The sequence below is a fragment of the Macaca nemestrina genome, chromosome 4, assembly GCF_043159975.1.
Source record: "Macaca nemestrina isolate mMacNem1 chromosome 4, mMacNem.hap1, whole genome shotgun sequence".
In the NCBI taxonomy this organism is placed as follows: Eukaryota; Metazoa; Chordata; class Mammalia; order Primates; family Cercopithecidae; genus Macaca; species Macaca nemestrina.
The window spans coordinates 182481778-182499486 of NC_092128.1; the positions used below are offsets into that span (position 1 = coordinate 182481778).

The following is a 17709-nucleotide window of genomic DNA, read 5'->3' on the forward strand; positions in this document are numbered from 1 at the left end:
TCCTCTAGGATTTTTATGGTATTAGGTCTAACATTTAAGTCTCTAATCCATCTTGAATTAATTTTCGTATAAGGAGTAAGGAAAGGATCCAGTTTCAGCTTTCTACTTATGGCTAGCCAATTTTCCCAGCACCATTTATTAAATAGGGAATCCTTTCCCCATTTCTTGTTTCTCTCAGGTTTGTCAAAGATCAGATGGCTGTAGATGTGTGGTATTATTTCTGAGGACTCTGTTCTGTTCCATTGGTCTATATCTCTGTTTTGGTACCAGTACCATGCTGTTTTGGTTACTGTAGCCTTGTAGTATAGTTTGAAGTCAGGTAGCGTGATGCCTCCAGCTTTGTTCTTTCATACAGCCAACAGACACATGAAAAAATGCTCATCATCACTGGCCATCAGAGAAATGCAAATCAAAACCACAATGAGATACCATCTCACACCAGTTAGAATGGCGATCATTAAAAAGTCAGGAAACAACAGGTGCTGGAGAGGATGTGGAGAAATAGGAACACTTTTACACTGTTGGTGGGATTGTAAACTAGTTCAACCGTTATGGAAAACAGTATGGCGATTCCTCAAGGATGTAGAACTAGATGTACCATATGACCCAGCCATCCCATTACTGGGTATATACCCAAAGGATTATAAATTATGCTGCTATAAAGACACATGCACATGTATGTTTATTGCAGCACTATTCACAATAGCAAAGACTTGGAATCAACCCAAATGTCCATCAGTGACAGATTGGATTAAGAAAATGTGGCACATATACACCATGGAATACTATGCAGCCATAAAAAAGGATGAGTTTGTGTCCTTTGTAGGGACATGGATGCAGCTGGAAACCATCATTCTTAGCAAACTATGACAAGAACAGAAAACCAAACACCGCATGTTCTCACTCATAGGTGGGAACTGAACAATGAGATCACTTGGACTCAGGAAGGGGAACATCACACACCGGGGCCTATCATGGGGAGGGGGGAGGGGGGAGGGATTGCATTGGGAGTTATACCTGATGTAAATGATGAGTTGATGGGTGCAGCACACCAACATGGCACAAGTATACATATGTAACAAACCTGCACGTTATGCACATGTACCCTACAACTTAAAGTATAATAATAATAAATAAATTAATAAAAAAAATAAAATAAAAAAAATAAGACCCAACTAAAAAAAAAAAAAAAAAATGGAACAGGTAAGATCTCGATTCAAGAACGAGGTAGGTTTTATCAGGTTTTTTTCTTCCAGTGATGTCTCATCTTTGATTATGTATAATTAAATAGAGAATTATGCTAATAAAGCAGGAACTGTGAATTTGACCTGTGTGCATGTTTAATTCATGCGACTTGCTAAGACTTGCTGATGGATTGAATGTGGATAGGGATGGATTCCATGATGACTTCTAACCAGTGGGTGTAAAAATCTGCTCTGAGAGAGGACCATATTGACAAGAGAAATTAAGTTTGAGACAGCTGAGTGAAGAAGTGAGGTAGGCAATTGTATGCTGATCTGTGTCTCTGCAAAATCTGGTTGGAGACACACACGTGGAATCTGTGAGTGTGTAGATGGAGCTGAAGTTGTGAAAAGTGGATGAAACAAAGTAATGAGAGAGTTGACAGGAAGACCAGAGTGGGGGCGGAGGTGGTGCTTCAAGTTTAAAGTTACCTGGAAGATGAGAAACCAGTTGAGGAGGCTAAGATGGAGAGTGGGGAAGGCAGGAGGAGACCAGGAGCATGTGGTGTCACGGATGCCCAGGAGGAGCTCCGCTCTTTACAGAAGAGGGTGATGTAAGTTGTGAAAATGTGGCTGAGAGATTGCGTCAGGTGAAGCCATAAAGGTGACCACTGGCTTTGACGACATGGAGGTCATTAGAGGCTATGACAGAAGTAGTTTCTGAGGAAAGGTGGAGGCAGAAGCATGTGGTCTAGACAGAGTGGTCTACGTAGGGCTGGTAGTGAGAACAAGGGACTATGCATAGACAATTATTTTGGGGGAATTTTCCCACAGAGTGAAAGAGAACATGGCAGACATCATTGTTTTAAACAGTGTCCTACTCCTCCCCACTACTGGAAATTGGGGCAGAGTTCCTTGAGTCCCTGCATGCTGCCGATTCCCTAGCTTCCTCTCTTCTCCCTATGTTCTGGAAAGTTCCCCCATCTCCCTTCTTTACCCAAGCTCAATCTCTCTTCTTAATCCAAGTTCTCTTTCAGTAGACATCTCCCATATTCCTACGGCTTCTCAATCCCCTTCTTCCAGACCCCAGACCTGTGGGTGGTAGGAGGGGAGAGTCTAGTTTTTACAAAGGCCCACTAGGGGGTTATCTAAACAAAAGGGAATTTTCTATCCTTGGTCAATAATAATGTGGCAAAGCTTTGAAATGACTTTTTCTTTAACCTTTTGTAGGTCAAATTCTTGACAGAGTTACTGTCTTCACCAAGAGTCCCAATAAACAGAAGGGGGAGAGGGTAGTAGAAAAATGTATTTGTTCACCACAAATTCCAGGAATCATGTTTTCCTTATTTCTTCCCTTTGTGATATCTTTTTATTCTTTTTTTTATAGCATTAGAATATTTTTTTTTCATGTGGCTATAGCCTTCATGATGATCATTTAAAACTTTTGTCTGATACTCTATCACACTGATGTATCATAATTGATTTTATTATTCCTGTGTTTAAAATTTTTACTTATTATTGTGTCATAAACATGTTTATGCTATTATGGTATCATAATGTCATCTAAATATTTTGTATAACATTCCATCAAGTTGATGTGCCATACATTTAAAAAAATTTTTATTCATTTATTTATTTTTTAGAGATAGTGTCTTGCTATGTTGCAAAGTTTCTCCCCTAGGAAAACACTAAAATGCTTTCGTTCTCTATATACTTGCCTCGTCTGAGCATTTAATGCCAATGGAACCATACACTACAGGGTCCTTTGTGACTGACTTCTTTCATTTGGCATCATGTTGTCAAGGCTTGTCTGTGTTGTACCAGGTGTCAGCACTTCTTTCTTTGTTAGGGCAGACTACTATCCATGGCATGAATGGATGGACCACATTTTATGAATCCGTTCATCAGTGGATGGTTACTTGGGTTGTTTCCACGTTTTGGCTATCATGAATAATGCTGTGATGACCATTTGTGTATCTTTTGTTTAATCGATTTCCAATACTTCTACAGTTGCTGCTTTGCATCAGAATCTCTCGACAATTTAAAAAAATTCAGATGCCTGAGTTTTACTCTAGACTTACTGACCCTAAATCACCAGGGGAGAGGCCCAGGGATCTACATTTGCAAAAAGTCCCTTATGCTTACTTCTATTTAACAACCACTACACTGGAGACAATACATAATATTCATGTATATGCTTCTCCAGAATGAATGTGATATCATATTTGCTTTAGTTAAGAAACTCAAATAGTGCAGGGAAATTGTAAGGCCACTTTATTCCTTTCCCCATTCCTGATTCTGCCCCGTATTCATGAATTTGGTATCTCTCTCTCTTTCGACAAGCAAGACATCTTTTTGTGGTGTATTTTCAATGCCTAATTGTTATATTTTATGAAATTTGCTTTTTTCAAATACACCATGGGCATTTTATTAATATTTTTAAACAACAACAGTAGTAGCAGAAGCAACAAGAACAAACTCTTAGGCCAGGCATTGTGGTTCATGCCTGTAATCCTAGTACTTAGGAAGGCAGAGGCAGGAGGATAGTTTGAGCCCAGGTGTTTGTGACCTGCCTGGGCAACATAGTGAGACCCTGTTCTCAAAAACAAACAAAAAGGAACAAACTCCTAGAGGGCTAGCAACTTAACAGATACTGTGAGGCTCCCAATGGAATTCCAGCCGTTAAAAAAAGTAACTCATATAATAGCATTTAATAGATGTCAAAGAAAATATATGGATAAGTGAATAAAGAGGCTGAAAAGTTCAAGTAGATTGCTCCAGGTCACAAGGCTCATCATCTGTAGAACTAGAATTTGATTTCAACATTTTCTGATTATTAACCCAATATCCTCTTCACTCCCTTGTGTTTAGGGCTACATTTATAGAAAATCTATCTACCCTTAAATCTGTTAAAATTAAAAAAACTCATTTGTCACATATGGAGGTAACTATCACCCCAATATTTTACTCTAAAATTAATAATTAAAAGAGAAGATCTAAACTTTTTTTTTCTGCCTTTTAAACAAGAATCTATAATTCATCCCTGGTTGTTGAGAGTAAACTTTTTTTTTGTAGGTCAAATATCAAATAAATGATAGAATTAGAAAAATAACCCATTTGCCAAAGCCAATGTAATAATTGATTACAGCATAGCTAATGAATGGATAATAAAACTGGGTAAAAGGCATTAGGTGAATTTATTTCTTGGGGGAATCAGATAAATTTCTTGTACTAAAGTATTGGCCCCGCCAGACATTATTTGCTAAATTCAAGGGGGAAACTGATCTTTATAATAAAGAGATCTATTGGTCACAACCGTAACAAAGTAGCCAAAACACTGTCACTACTAATGGGACTCACTGATGTCATATGCTGCCTGTTGCAAACATGAAGTCCATAGTCCTACCAGTCAAGTGTTCTTGCTAAAGCCTTTCACCTGCATCCCAACCAGTCTCCAGCTCCAAGTTCTAGTTTATAAAAAACACAGAGGAAGAGGAACAAGTTAAATAATATCACAAAGAAAGAATCAGACAAAACAAAAATTTGGAACAGTCTTCAAGATAACTGACCCAGACTCCTAAAACATTCAGTGTCATGAAAGATAAATAAATAAAAAGAAGTGGAATTGTTCTAGACTAAAATAGACTGAAGAAATATGAGAATCAGATGCAATTAATACTTTTTAAGAGATTCAAGTCTAAAGAAAGTAATTGTAAAATATTTACTGCAGGCAACTTGGGAAATTTGGAAAGAAATTGGATACTACATGACATCAGGGAGTTCTTGTTAGTTTCCTTAGATGTGATAAAAATACTGGAGTCATGTAAGACAATGGCCCTTGCTTTTAGAAGACAATACTAGAATATTTAAGGGTGCAGTTTCACAAGACACATGAAAAATGTTAGCAAGTGTTCAATCTGTGTAGTTCATCTTTAAAAACTTTTCTGTGTCTTTAAAATTTTCATAAGGAAGAGCTGGAGCAATTTTTTTTGTTTTTTTTTGAGACAGAGTCTCGCTCTGTTGCCCAGGCTGGAATGCAGTGGCACAATCTTGGCTCACTGCAACCTCCGCCTCCCAGGTTCAAGCAATTCTCGTGCCTCAGCCTCCGGAGTAGCTGGGGTTACAGGTGCCCACCACCACACCGGGCTAATTTTTGTATTTTTAGTAGAGACAAGGTTTCACCATGTTGGCCAGGCTGGTCTTGAACTCCTGACCTTAGGTGATCTTCCCACCTTGGCCTCCCAAAGTGCTGGGATTACAGGTATGAGCCATTGCGCCCGGCCTGGAGCAATATTGGAGCTAAGCATATGGCAATGTTGTATTGCCTGTGCTCTTATTAGTTGAAAGCTCTTATTAGTCAAAATGTCCTAGTCAAAACTTGAGGAGGATTGCTCTAAATGGAGAAGAACACAACTCAAATAAAACTTGTTTCAAGGCAGAAGGACATACAAATGGCAAATGGCCTTGTCCAAAGTTACTCTGTCTAAAGCTACTTTAAGTTTTACAGGGGAAAAAAAACAGACTTTAGAAAATTATGTGGAAAAGTTAGAGCAGATGAACTTATTTGCCAGTGTGCAAAGTGTCCGGGATCAATCTCATATTTTCAGCAACAAAAATAAAATAAACATTTGGAAGTCGATCAACATAGATATTGGCATTTTTCTCTCTCTGAGATAATGACTTGCCATTCATGTCTAGGGGCAGCCCACTTCCTAGACCTCTTCTCTTACATTTCTCCTGAGAAGTCTCAGAGTTCACCTCTCTTCTCATTGAGGCTTTTGTAGTCCTGGTATTTCTTTCCATCCATAATCTCTCTCATTCAGCATGAAATGAAGAGGAACCCCAGTGGAAAAGAGCATATGATTCAGTTAGAAAACCTTATATGCTTTTTACCTGCTGACCCTGAATTTTTAATGTTTTCCCAGCTATAAAATGAAGAGAGAAATATGACCACCTACCTCTTAGGGGTATTTATTTTATAATTTATTCTTTCAAGAGAATTTATTTGAGCACATACTGGGCCAGACACTGGGCTGGTTGATTGAAGGGACTTTATGGTCTAGAGGAATAGTTAGATGTAAGCATTCTATAAGTAGATATAATAACTGTCTATGTGAATATGGAGATGGTCCACCAATCTCAGGCCTTAGATTAAGTCTCTGAAAAGAGTTGATATCTCACTTGGTATTGGAAGATTTAGTAGGAGCTCAGTAAGTGGAAAAAGATAGTCAAGACACTATGGGAAAATGGATGTATATACTAAGGCAGTGAAATTTATGAGAGTATGTTTCGTTCAGTGAAGTCATACTTTGGATAGATTCAGAGGTTTCAATAGAACCCAGGGTATGGAAGTGGGTAAAGATAAGAGCTGAGGCAAGAAAAGTTAGTAGGAATGATATTGTAAAGGGCCTTCTGTGTCTGGACTTTTTTCTTGGCAATGAGAATGATGGGAAAAGGTCAATGTGGAGTGATTTACATTTCACAAAGCCTCTGACTCAGACAGCAACATATAGATTACTAGAGATAAGATGCAGAACCTGGGACCATATCTTTCATATTTACATCATCAGAGCCCATAACTCATAGTAGGTGTTCACCTCTGAAATTCGAGGCGATAATTAACTGGGGTACCAAAGTCAATGAAACACTCCAGAGATATTCAGCACTATTCTTCAAATTGAATGTAAATGGGACAGGTTTGTTTGTTGTAACTTGCTTTTTATTTATTTTTTTTTAAAAAAACATATTTTGAGGTATATTTATCCTAATACATATAAATCTATTTCAGCCTCTGCTGTGTTTTATCTTATCTCATTTTTATTTTAATATCTAATCTCAGTTTTTAGATCCTACCCTGATTTGTGCTCAGGTACTGTCATGTTATATAAAACTCTCATGTGGAAGAAAGGGATGGCCGTGGGATTATGAAACCTGGCCTAGAGATACCTAAGAGGCTGTCCAGTCCAGATGCTTCTCTTCTGAGAGGAGCAACATGAAGCCCAAGGAGCTTAAGTGACTTGTAGAAAGACACCCCACTAATTAGCAGCACAGTTTGTGCTAGAGCCTTTGGTGCTGTCCGTATTGCTTGGGTTTATAGCTGTTTATACTGTGCATAGGGACAGAGTACTTCCAGTATCATTTGAAAAGACAGACATCTGATTTATGGAAACATTACTTATCACAGTGTCATGTTGTAGTAAACAAGATTGTGGAAAGGTGTCAGCAAGGAAAATTAATCTCACTCAAGCTAAAAATAGGTACTCTTAACAGTTATGTAGAAAATGCATGCTCATAAAACATATCATCATATGCAGCATCATTGCTTTTAGAATATTTTTCTTGTCTTAGGCAGGCTGTTCGAGGCCAAGGACTAGGCCAGTTTTCCCAAGAGGGCTTTGTAAGTAAGCATTGGTTCCATAAAGTCAACCTTAGTTCTTTAAAAGCATGTGGTCGTATCTGATTAAATGAACATCATTCTTAATAGGACATGGCAGGCAGGACCTAGGTTACATAACCAATGTTTTCAATTATGCCCTGGCAAGAAGGAAGACAGATTCTTATTGAAGTTATGCAAATAACTATATTGCCAAAAACTATGTATGTATTCTGATTCAATAAGAATTTTTGAACTCCGGAGGGGTCAGGCAGGCAGAATAAGAGGTCATTTACAAGTGATTCATTTCAGTTTACAAAAGCAGAATCTACAACATTATTATCATGTATGAAAAACTTAAGAGAAAGCAAAAAGGGCTTCCTCATATATAAGGAAAATAAGACATTAAAATAATATCAACAGTATTCTAGACAAAAACTACTATCATCCCTCACCAATTCATTTAATCCTATGTAACTAATTCCTATTCCACTGGATCTTGTGGATCTTGGGTTAGTCATCTAATGAACCCATCTGCTTCTCAACACAAGTTCTGGAAAATTTGACTAAGTCTTTGGATATGGTCTCAAAGTTCTTTACACAATGCCATCAGAAACGTGAACCCAAATGTATTTAACATATAACCCTTTACTGCGGGGCTCCGAGCAGTCATTCTTCATGAAAGATGAAGCATTTTTGCTTGTAGTTCATTACAAATAACTTCAGGTAAGTATCAAAGCAAAACATGCTAACAAAAATATCTGTAGATGACAAAAAACTTAAAATTGGTGTCATTTGTTCGTTGCTTATAATTTTCAAAAGTGAAAGACTAGAAAGTCATAGCAAGAATACTATATTTGATGAGAAAATTTGTTGTTTTCTGTGACATGCAAAACAAAACTATAAATTCAACCCCCCAAATTACTTACAAACATAATCATTAGGCCTATTTCAAAGAATACAAAAAACATTATATCTAATTTACAACAATAAATGGGCATAGCAAAAATCTTGATGTAATTATTCAGAGACATAATATACTCTGAATATACCAAGCATGTGATAAGAATATCAAGAAACGAGATGTAGTAGGTCTGGAGTAGGTCCTAACATCTATTTATTAATAAAACTTTATGAGTAGGTGACGGGAATTCCCAATTGAGAAACACTGTTGTAAAACATGCTTGATTCAGATTAAAGAAGGATCAAGTTAACATTTAAAACAACTGAAGTTATGGTTCATAACTTAAGCCCCTGTTGTCTGATACCAGGCAAAACAACAGTATAATCAATGTCTTTTTATTTTTATTTTTTATTTTTGAGATGGAGTCTTGCTCTCTTGCCCAGGCTGGAGTGCAGTGGCACAGTCTTGGCTCACTGCAACTTCTGCCTCCCAGGTTCAAGCACTTTCCTGCCTCAGCCTCCAAAGTAGCTGGGATTACAGGCGTGCACCACCACGCCCAGCCAATTTTTGTATTTTTTTAGTAGAGATGGGGTTTCAGCATGTTGGCCAGGCTGGTCTTGAACTCCTGACCTCGGAGAATCTGCCTGCCTTGGCTTCCCAAAGTGCTAGGATTACAGATGTGAACCACCACGTCCAGCAATCAATGTCTTTTAGTATATTAATTTATTCAGGGGAATATTATTACACCAATGAAAGATATCCAGTTATATAGGCAATTAGATTTCCCCTTAATTGACAGAGATATACACAGCCATAACAATATTTTTTTGTTTCTGTTTTTTGAGGCAGGGTCTTGCTCTGTCTCCCAGGCTGGAGTGCAGTGGCCTGATCATGGCTCACTGCAGCCTTGACCTCTTGGACCCAAGCGATCCTCCCACCACAACTTCACTGGTAACTGGGACCGCAGATATGCACCACCATGCCTGGCTAATTTTTGTATTTTTTGTAAAGACAGAGTTTCACCATGTTGCCCACACTGGACTTGAACTCCTGGGCTCAAGCAATCCTCCCACCCCAACCTCCCAAAGTGCTGGGATTACAGGTGTGAGCCATCATGCCTGGCTGTCATAGCAGTGTTAAAGTGTTACCTTTACAGATTGCTGTTGGCATGTAACTCCTCAATGCCAAAGCTTATACATCCCAGCGAGGGCTGTCCTCATGAGAACCACATTAGGAAGTTCTAACATTCCAACAGCCAGACCAACATGGCTCAAAAGAGGTTTCAAATCCCTCTATTGGAGTCATGGTAACATCTTCTATTGGAAGATGGATTTTCTTGTAGAACACATTTCAGTCTAATGAATAAGGCAGGGATAATATATCTGGATCATGTAACTTTTGGCCAAAAGTGACTTGTGATGAAAAGTTTTGAGACTCATTTTCCGGTATCACTAGTGAGTTCCTATTGAAAGCAATTTTGAGTAATGGCAAAATATTTAAGTAAGTGTGGCATTTCCCAGTGACCTGAAGGAGGAAGGCCAAACTGGACAGATGACAGACGACTTCACTTGAAGGAGCACAAAAGGAAGAAGCGGAAGGAGATTTGGGGGAACATTTGTTGAGAAGCATAAAAGATATGAATTTGGAGCACAAAATTCATTCAAAAGATGTTCTGGAATTTTCTAATTTGAAACTACAAGATGGATCCTTACTGCAGGAAAGGGTATCATACCTTACCAATTCATTTAGTCCTATATAATTAATCCTCGTTCCGCTGGATCTTGGGCTAGTAGTCTCATGAACCCATCTGCTTCTCAACTAAAGTTCTGGAAATTTTGACTAAGCCCACTGGTATGGCCTCAGTTCTTTAAGCAGTACCATCAGAACCTGTACCCCAAAGTTTCTAGCATATAATCCTTTACAACAGGCCTCTGAGCAGTCATTCTTCATGGAAGGTGACACATTCTGGCCTGTAGCTGAGCAGAGCTGAGTAGTCTGATATGTAACTTCATAGAGAACCAGACCGCAGAGTTCAAGAATGCCTTCCAGCTGTTTGACTGAACGGGTGATGGCAAGGTCCTTACAGCCAGTGTGGGGACATGACAAGGGTCTTGGGCCAGAGCCCCACCCATGCCGAGGTGTTCCAGTTCCTGGGGGAACCTCAGGAGTGATGAGATGAACGTGAAGGTGCTAGACTTTGGGCACTTCCTGCTCATGCTTCAGACTGTGGCCAGGAACAAGGACTAGGGTGTCTAGTCTTAAGATTATGTGGAAGGCCTTTGGGTGTTTGACAAGGAAAGGAATGGCACCATCATGGGCTCTGAAATCTGGCAAGTCCTTGTCACACTGGGTGGGAAGATGACAGAGGAAGAAGTAGAGATGCTGGCGGCTGGGCATGAAGACAGCAATGGTTGTCAACTCTGAAGAGCTCGTCTGTGTGATGCTGAGTGGCTGGGCACATTCCCAGCATCCCCTGAGCCCTGTCCTTTGCCCTGTGTGACACTGCATATCTAGCCCCGAAGGCTTTCTGGTCACAGCACCCTCCCCATCTTGTCTCTCTTGGATGATGGTTGCCATGAGCATTCACCAATAAACTTGTTCTCTGTTCCCCCCAACCCAAAACCCTCAAACAAACAAACAAAAACTACAAGATGAGCAACAGAGAGAGTGAACACTGTTCAGGCCTCCATTCAAGAAGACCAGAGGGAAGAAGGCATCAAACATAAAATAAAACACAAAGAAATAGAAATTGTGAGTGAAAGGCAGAAGTCTGCAAGTCAGATGCTGGAGACCCGATATGTGCACGAAAGGAGTTCCAGAAACAAAGAAAGACCAGATAGAAGAGAGCTAATCATTCAGGAGATGCCACAGTGTCTTCCAGTTGGAGATGCTGCTGCAGAGCTCCCCACCCCCTTATCTTATGACTGCAGGAAAACCAGAAAGCGCGCTGCCTGAGGATCAGAAACGATGGGAGAATCCCTGAAAGGTTAGAAAGCAAAAACGTTTGGTTTGAAGAAGGAAATCAAGGTCCAAATGCCTGTCAGAGATGGGAGTGGCTCTATGGGCCCTGCACAGCCCCAGTGGTGTGTTCCAGTTACAGGAAGGGCCTGGGCATGGGCTTGAAGCTTGAAAGGCAGAGCCCACTTCCATCCTGCCCTTAAACCTGGCAGTGGTCAACACAGCGGTCAACACAGCGGTCAACAGGGCAGGGCAGTGAGCACTGAGTTGGGTGGGGAGGCACAGGAGGTCCGAGGGAGCTGTTCTTACTCCAGAAGGACAGAGAGAGGTTTAGATATTGGCAGTCAGCCTCCACCTGGCTGCACATTAGAAGTCTCTGGGGAGCCGTTAAAGCTATTAGGTTGGTGCAAAAGTAATTGCAGTTTTTGCCATCAAAAATAGTATGGCAGGGATACATTTGAGATCAATTAAGACAGAAGCTTCAGGCAGGGAACTCCCAGGTGAACTTAATGTTTTATCAATGTCGAGAGCCACTTCTGTAAAGGAAAACATTGACTAATAGTGAAATCAAGAATTGTAAACTATCCTGGAAAAATCTAGGAGTTCTGGTATCACTAGTGAGTTCATCACTGTGGATGGGGCTATGTGAGAAAGGAGATATGTGAAAATATCCATTACAAGGATAGTGTTCATGGATGAGGGATATGGCGAAAAGAAGGGAAATAAGTCTAAGTGTTCCAAAGGGCGCGTCTCAGTTGCAGGTGAACCATCTTGATGGGAACCCATGTATTGTGTAATTGTGAATGTTAATAGAGAATTATGTTTAATGATGACTATCATGAATAGGAAACTAAACAGTAGTGAAATAGAGAAGCATTTCAGAACATTTATGTTAACGAGGCTGGGGGCAGAGCTGAGGAAAACAGAATGAAGAGAAACTTTAGCCAGCAAGAGTAAGGAAAGGAAAAAAGCATAAGAGAGAAGACAGGCTGTCATGAATTAATATAGCAGAAGCAATTGAACTAACTATATCAGTTGTTCTAATAAATTTGAAAAGGCTAAAATTTCCTAGAAGAAAAGAGACTATCAGTTTGGATTTTTGCACAGCTGTTCTACAGTTGAAAATATCTCTGACTATGATTGTGCATTTTCTGTTCCTCCCTTTAATCCTGTCAATTTATTCTTCTTGTATTTTAAAACTCTTATGTTATTAGGCACATTCGTATTTATGATTGTTATAGCTTCCTGATGGATTGACTCTTTTGTAATTATCAGCTGTCTTTTACAATTTCTGATAATACCCTTTGTCTTTATATCTGTATTATATGACAATAAAACTACTCTAGATTTCTTTTGCTTATGGTTTGCCTGGGATATTTTTTCCATCAATTTCCTTTCAACTTCCTATGTCTTTGCTTCTATAATGTCTTTTGGAAACAGGATCTGATTGGGTTTTGTGCATTTTTTTTTTTTTTTTTTTTTTTGAGACAGTCTCACACTGTCTGGAGTGCGGTGCATGATCATAGCTCACTGCAGCTCGACTTCCCTCCCAGGCTCAAGTGATCCCCCTGCCTCAGCCATCTGAGTAGCTGGGACTACAGGCATGCACTGCTATCCTCAGCTGATTTTTAAGTTTTTTATAGAGAGAGGGTCCCACTGGTTGCCCAGGCTGGTCTCAAACTCCTGGGCTGTAGTGATCCTCCCTCTTTGGCCTCCGAGAGTGCTGGAATTATAGGCATGAGCCACTGCACCCAGCTGGTCTTGAGCATTTTAATTCATCTTGATAATCTCTGTTATAAATTGGAGTATTTAGTTCATTAACAATTAATCATTCACATAATTGTGTTTATATTTACTATTTCATTGTTTTTTCTATTGGTCTCCATATTTATTTTATTTTTTATTTTTATTTTTAGAGACGGAGCAATCTTTGCTCACTGCAACCTCCGTCTCCCGAGTTCAAGCGATTCTCCTATCTCAGCCTCCCAAATAGTTGGGACTACAGGCGGGTGCCACCACATGAGGCTGTTTTTGTATTTTTAGTAGAGACGAGGTTTCACCGTGTTGGCCAGACTGGTCTCGAACTCCTGACCTCAAGTGATCCACCCACCTCGTCCTCCCAAAATGTTGGGATTACAGGCATGAGCCACCACGTCCAGCCCCGTTTCAATTTTTATTATTTAAAATTACAATTTCCACTTTATTTTTCTCCAGAGAATAGTTTTTCTTCAGTCTTTAAGGCCTCAGCTCCTTACATGGGCTTTGGTCAGGGTCATGGGGCAGCACCCGCAGGTCTAAATAGGGGTGGAGGTGTTCGGTCCTTGCAAGCTTCACGAGACTGATTCCTCACTACTTTGTTTTAATATTATAAACTGCACAACTCACAAAGTAATGTAGTTTCATATCCAGCTTGGGAAGCACACAGGCGTTGAAGAAGCTTGCCTAGAAGTGCCCCTGACTGCTGTGGCCTCTACTATGTTTCAAATGACAATTTCTTAATGGCCTTGTTCTTGGGCACACATCAGGTATAGTTCATGCAGCAAATAGGCTACACGTGGCCGTGGCCCTTTTTGGTATGACCTTTGTTCCTTCTTTTATTTGTCATCTTGGAGGCACAGACTGGAGCTGGTCTCCCATTTTCATTCCTCTGTTTTATACTTTTTTGCTTTCTTTTGGGTATATGAATATATTTTAGACTTCCTTTTTAACTTATCTATTGTATTTTTAACTGTGCCTCTTGGCATTATTTGGTAGTGGTTGCTTTAGTCACTATAATATGTAAATATTAAAAAAAATTTTTATTTCCATAGGTTTTTGGGGGACAGGTGGTATTTGGTTACACAAGTAAGTTCTTTAGTCCCACTAATTTGTGAGATTTTGGTGCACCCGTCACCCAAGCAGTGTACACTGTACCCTATTTGTAGTCTTTTATTCCTCACCCCCTTCCCACCCTTTGCCTCTGAGTCCCCCAAGTCCATTATGTCATTCTTATGCCTTTGTGTCCTCATAGTTTAGCTCCCACTTATGAGTGAGAACATACAATGTTTGATTTTCCATTTCTGAGTTACTTCACTTAGAATAATAGTCTTCAATTCCATCCAGGTTGCTGCGAATGCCATTAATTCATTTCTTTTTATGGCTGAGTAGTTTCCATTGTTTGTGTGTGTGTGTGTATCATATATATATATATATATATATATATAAAACATATATATATATATATATGTATGTATGTATACCACAGTTTCTTTATCCACTCATTGGTGGGCATTTGGGTTGCTTCCATATTTTGGCAATTGCTCATTGTGCTGCTATAAATGTGTGCACAAATATCTTTTTTGTATAATGACTTCTTTTCCTCTGGGTAGGTACCCAGTAGTGACATTTCTGGATCAAATGGTAGTTCTACTTTTAGTTCTTTAAGAAATAGCCATACTGTTTTCCAAAGTGGCTGTACTAGTTTACATTCCCACCAGCAGTGTAGAAGTGTTCCCTGTTCACTACATCTACACCAACATCTATTATTTTTGGATTTTTGATTATGGCCATTCTTGCAGGAGTAAGGTGGTATCACATTGTGGTTTTGGTTTGCATGGGCTTTGGTTGGGGTCATGGGGCAGCACCTGCAGGTCTAAATAGGGGTGGAGGTGTTCCCTGATCATTAGTGATGTTGAGCATTTTTGCATATGCTTGTTGGCCATTTGTACATCTTCTTTTGAGAATTGTCTATTCATGTCCTTAGCCCACTTATTGATGGGATTTTTTTTTCTTGGTAATTTGTTTGAGTTCATTGTAGATACTGGATATTGGTCCTTTGTCAGATGTATAGATTGTTAATATTTTCTCCCATTCTGTGGGTTGTCTGTTTACTATGCTGACTGTTCCTTTTGCTGTGCAAAAGCTCTTTAGTTTAATTAAGTCCCAGCTATTTATCTTTGTTTTTATTGCATTTGCTTTTGGGTTCTTGGTCATGAAATCCTTGCCTAAGTCAATGTCTACAAGGGTTTTTCTGATGTTATCTTCTAGAATTTTTATAGTTTCAGGTCTTAGATTTAAGTCTATGATTCATCTTGAGTTGATATTTGTATAAAGTGAGAGATGAGGATCCAGTTTCATTCTCCGACATGTGGCCTGCCAGTTATCCCAGCACCATTTGTTGAATAGGGTGTCCTTTCCTCACTTTATGTTTTTGTTTGCTTTGCCAAAGATAATTGGCTGTAAGTATTTGGGTTTATTTCTGGGTTCTCTATTCTGTTTCATTGGTCTGTGTGCCTATTTTTATACCAGTACCATGCTGTTTTGGTGACTGTGGCCTTATACTGTAGTTTGAAATCAGGTAACATGATGCCTCCACATTTGTTCTTTTTGCTTAGTCTTGCTTTGGCTATGTGGGCTCTTTTATGGTTCCATGTGAACTTTAGGATTGTTTTTTCTAGCTCTGTGAAGAATGATGGTGGTATTTTGATGGGAACTGCATTGAATTTATAGCTTGCATTTGGCAGTATGGTCATTTTCATAATATTGATTCTACCCATTTGTGAGCATGGGATGTATTTCCATTTGTTTGTGTCATCGATGATTTCTTTCAGCAGTTTTGTAATTTTCCTTGTAGAGGTCTTTCACCTCCTTGGTTAGGTATATTCCTAAGTATTTTATTTTTTTACAGCTATTGTAAAAGTAGTTGAGATCTTGATTTGATTCTCACTTGGTCACTGTTGGTGTATAGGAGAGCTACTGATTTGTGTACATTAATTTCATATCTGGGAACTTTGCTGAATTCTTTTATTAGTTCTAAGAGCTTTTTGGAGAAGTCTTTAGGGTTTTCTAGGTGTTTAATATATATTCTTTTTTTTTTTTTTTTTTTTTTTTGAGACGGAGTCTCGCTCTGTCACCCAGGCTGGAGTGCAGTGGCCGGATCTCTGCTCACTGCAAGCTCCACCTCCTGGGTTTACGCCATTCTCCTGCCTCAGCCTCCCAAGTAGCTGGGACTACAGGCGCCCGCCACCTCGCCCGGCTAGTTTTTTGTATTTTTTAGTAGAGACGGGGTTTCACCGTGTTAGCCAGGATGGTCTCGATCTCCTGACCTCATGATCCGCCCGTCTCGGCCTCCCAAAGTGCTGGGATTACAGGCTTGAGCCACCGTGCCCGGCTTATATATATTCTTAATATCTCACAGTCTACTTAGACTTAATGTTATAACACTTTCAGGTAATATGCAGAAATATTGCCATCATATGCATCCATTGACTGTTTCCCATACTTTATGCTATACTATCCTGTGTATCACGTTTCCATATACTATTAACTCTACTATGTAATGTTCCCATTGAACAGTCTCCTTCTTCTTCTTTTTTTTTAGTAGGGGGTAATCTTTTGTGCTTACCCAGACTTTTAAATTTCTGATGCCTTTTGAAGAGTGAAGTTTCCATCTGGTGCCATTTTCTTTCAGCCCAAAGAACTTCCTTTAGTCATTTAGCATTGTTTCGTAGTGCAGGTCTGCTGGCAATAAGTTCTTTAGTTTTCTTTTGTCCGAAGTGTCTTTACTTTGCTTTCATTCTTGAATGATATTTCACTGGATATAAAATTCTTAGTTGACAGGTTTTTTTTTTTTTTCCTTTCAACACCTTGGATCTGTTTTTTTCCCTTCTGTCTTCTGATCTCCATAGTTTCTGATGAGACATGAAAATAATTTGAAATCTTGTTTCCTATAGGTAGTGTATCATTTTTCTCTGGGTGCTTTTAAGATTTTCATTTTATCTTTGGTCTTCAGCCATTTGATTATGATATGCCTACCTATGATTTCTTTGGTGTACTTATTATTATTGGGGTTTTCTGAGAGTCTTGAATCTGTATCATTTACCAAATATAGAAAATTTTCAACCATTATATTTTCAAATATTATTTCTGCTCCATTTGTTTTCATTTCCCCTTCTGGCACTCTACATATATGTTAAATCTTTTGTTGTTATTCCACATTTCCCTAAGGCTTAAAATATTTTTCAGTCTTGTTTTTCTTTGATCTTCATATTGGATAATTTCTACTGATTTAAGTTCACTTATTTTTGTCTTTGTCATTTTCATTCTACATCCAGTCTAGTAAATTCTTTATTTCATATATTGTATTTTTCAATTCTGAAATGTTACACTTGTTTGATTTTTATAATTTCTATTTTTCTATTGAGAATGTCAGTTGTTTCATTCATTACAAGCATGTTTGCCTTTACATCTTTAAGCATAGTTTTAATAGCTGCTTTAAAAGCCTTGTCTGCAAATTCCAGCATCCACGTCTTTTC

General features: G+C 39.0%; 1 protein-coding gene and 1 pseudogene across 1 annotated transcript in view; both read left to right on the top strand.

The window, feature by feature from the left end:
• LOC105472619 (SH3 domain binding glutamate rich protein) overlaps nucleotides 1-17709 on the top strand; it is a 58436-nt gene that overhangs the window by 21264 nt on the left and 19463 nt on the right.
• LOC112425023 (myosin light polypeptide 6-like) lies at nucleotides 1867-14576 on the top strand (annotated as a pseudogene).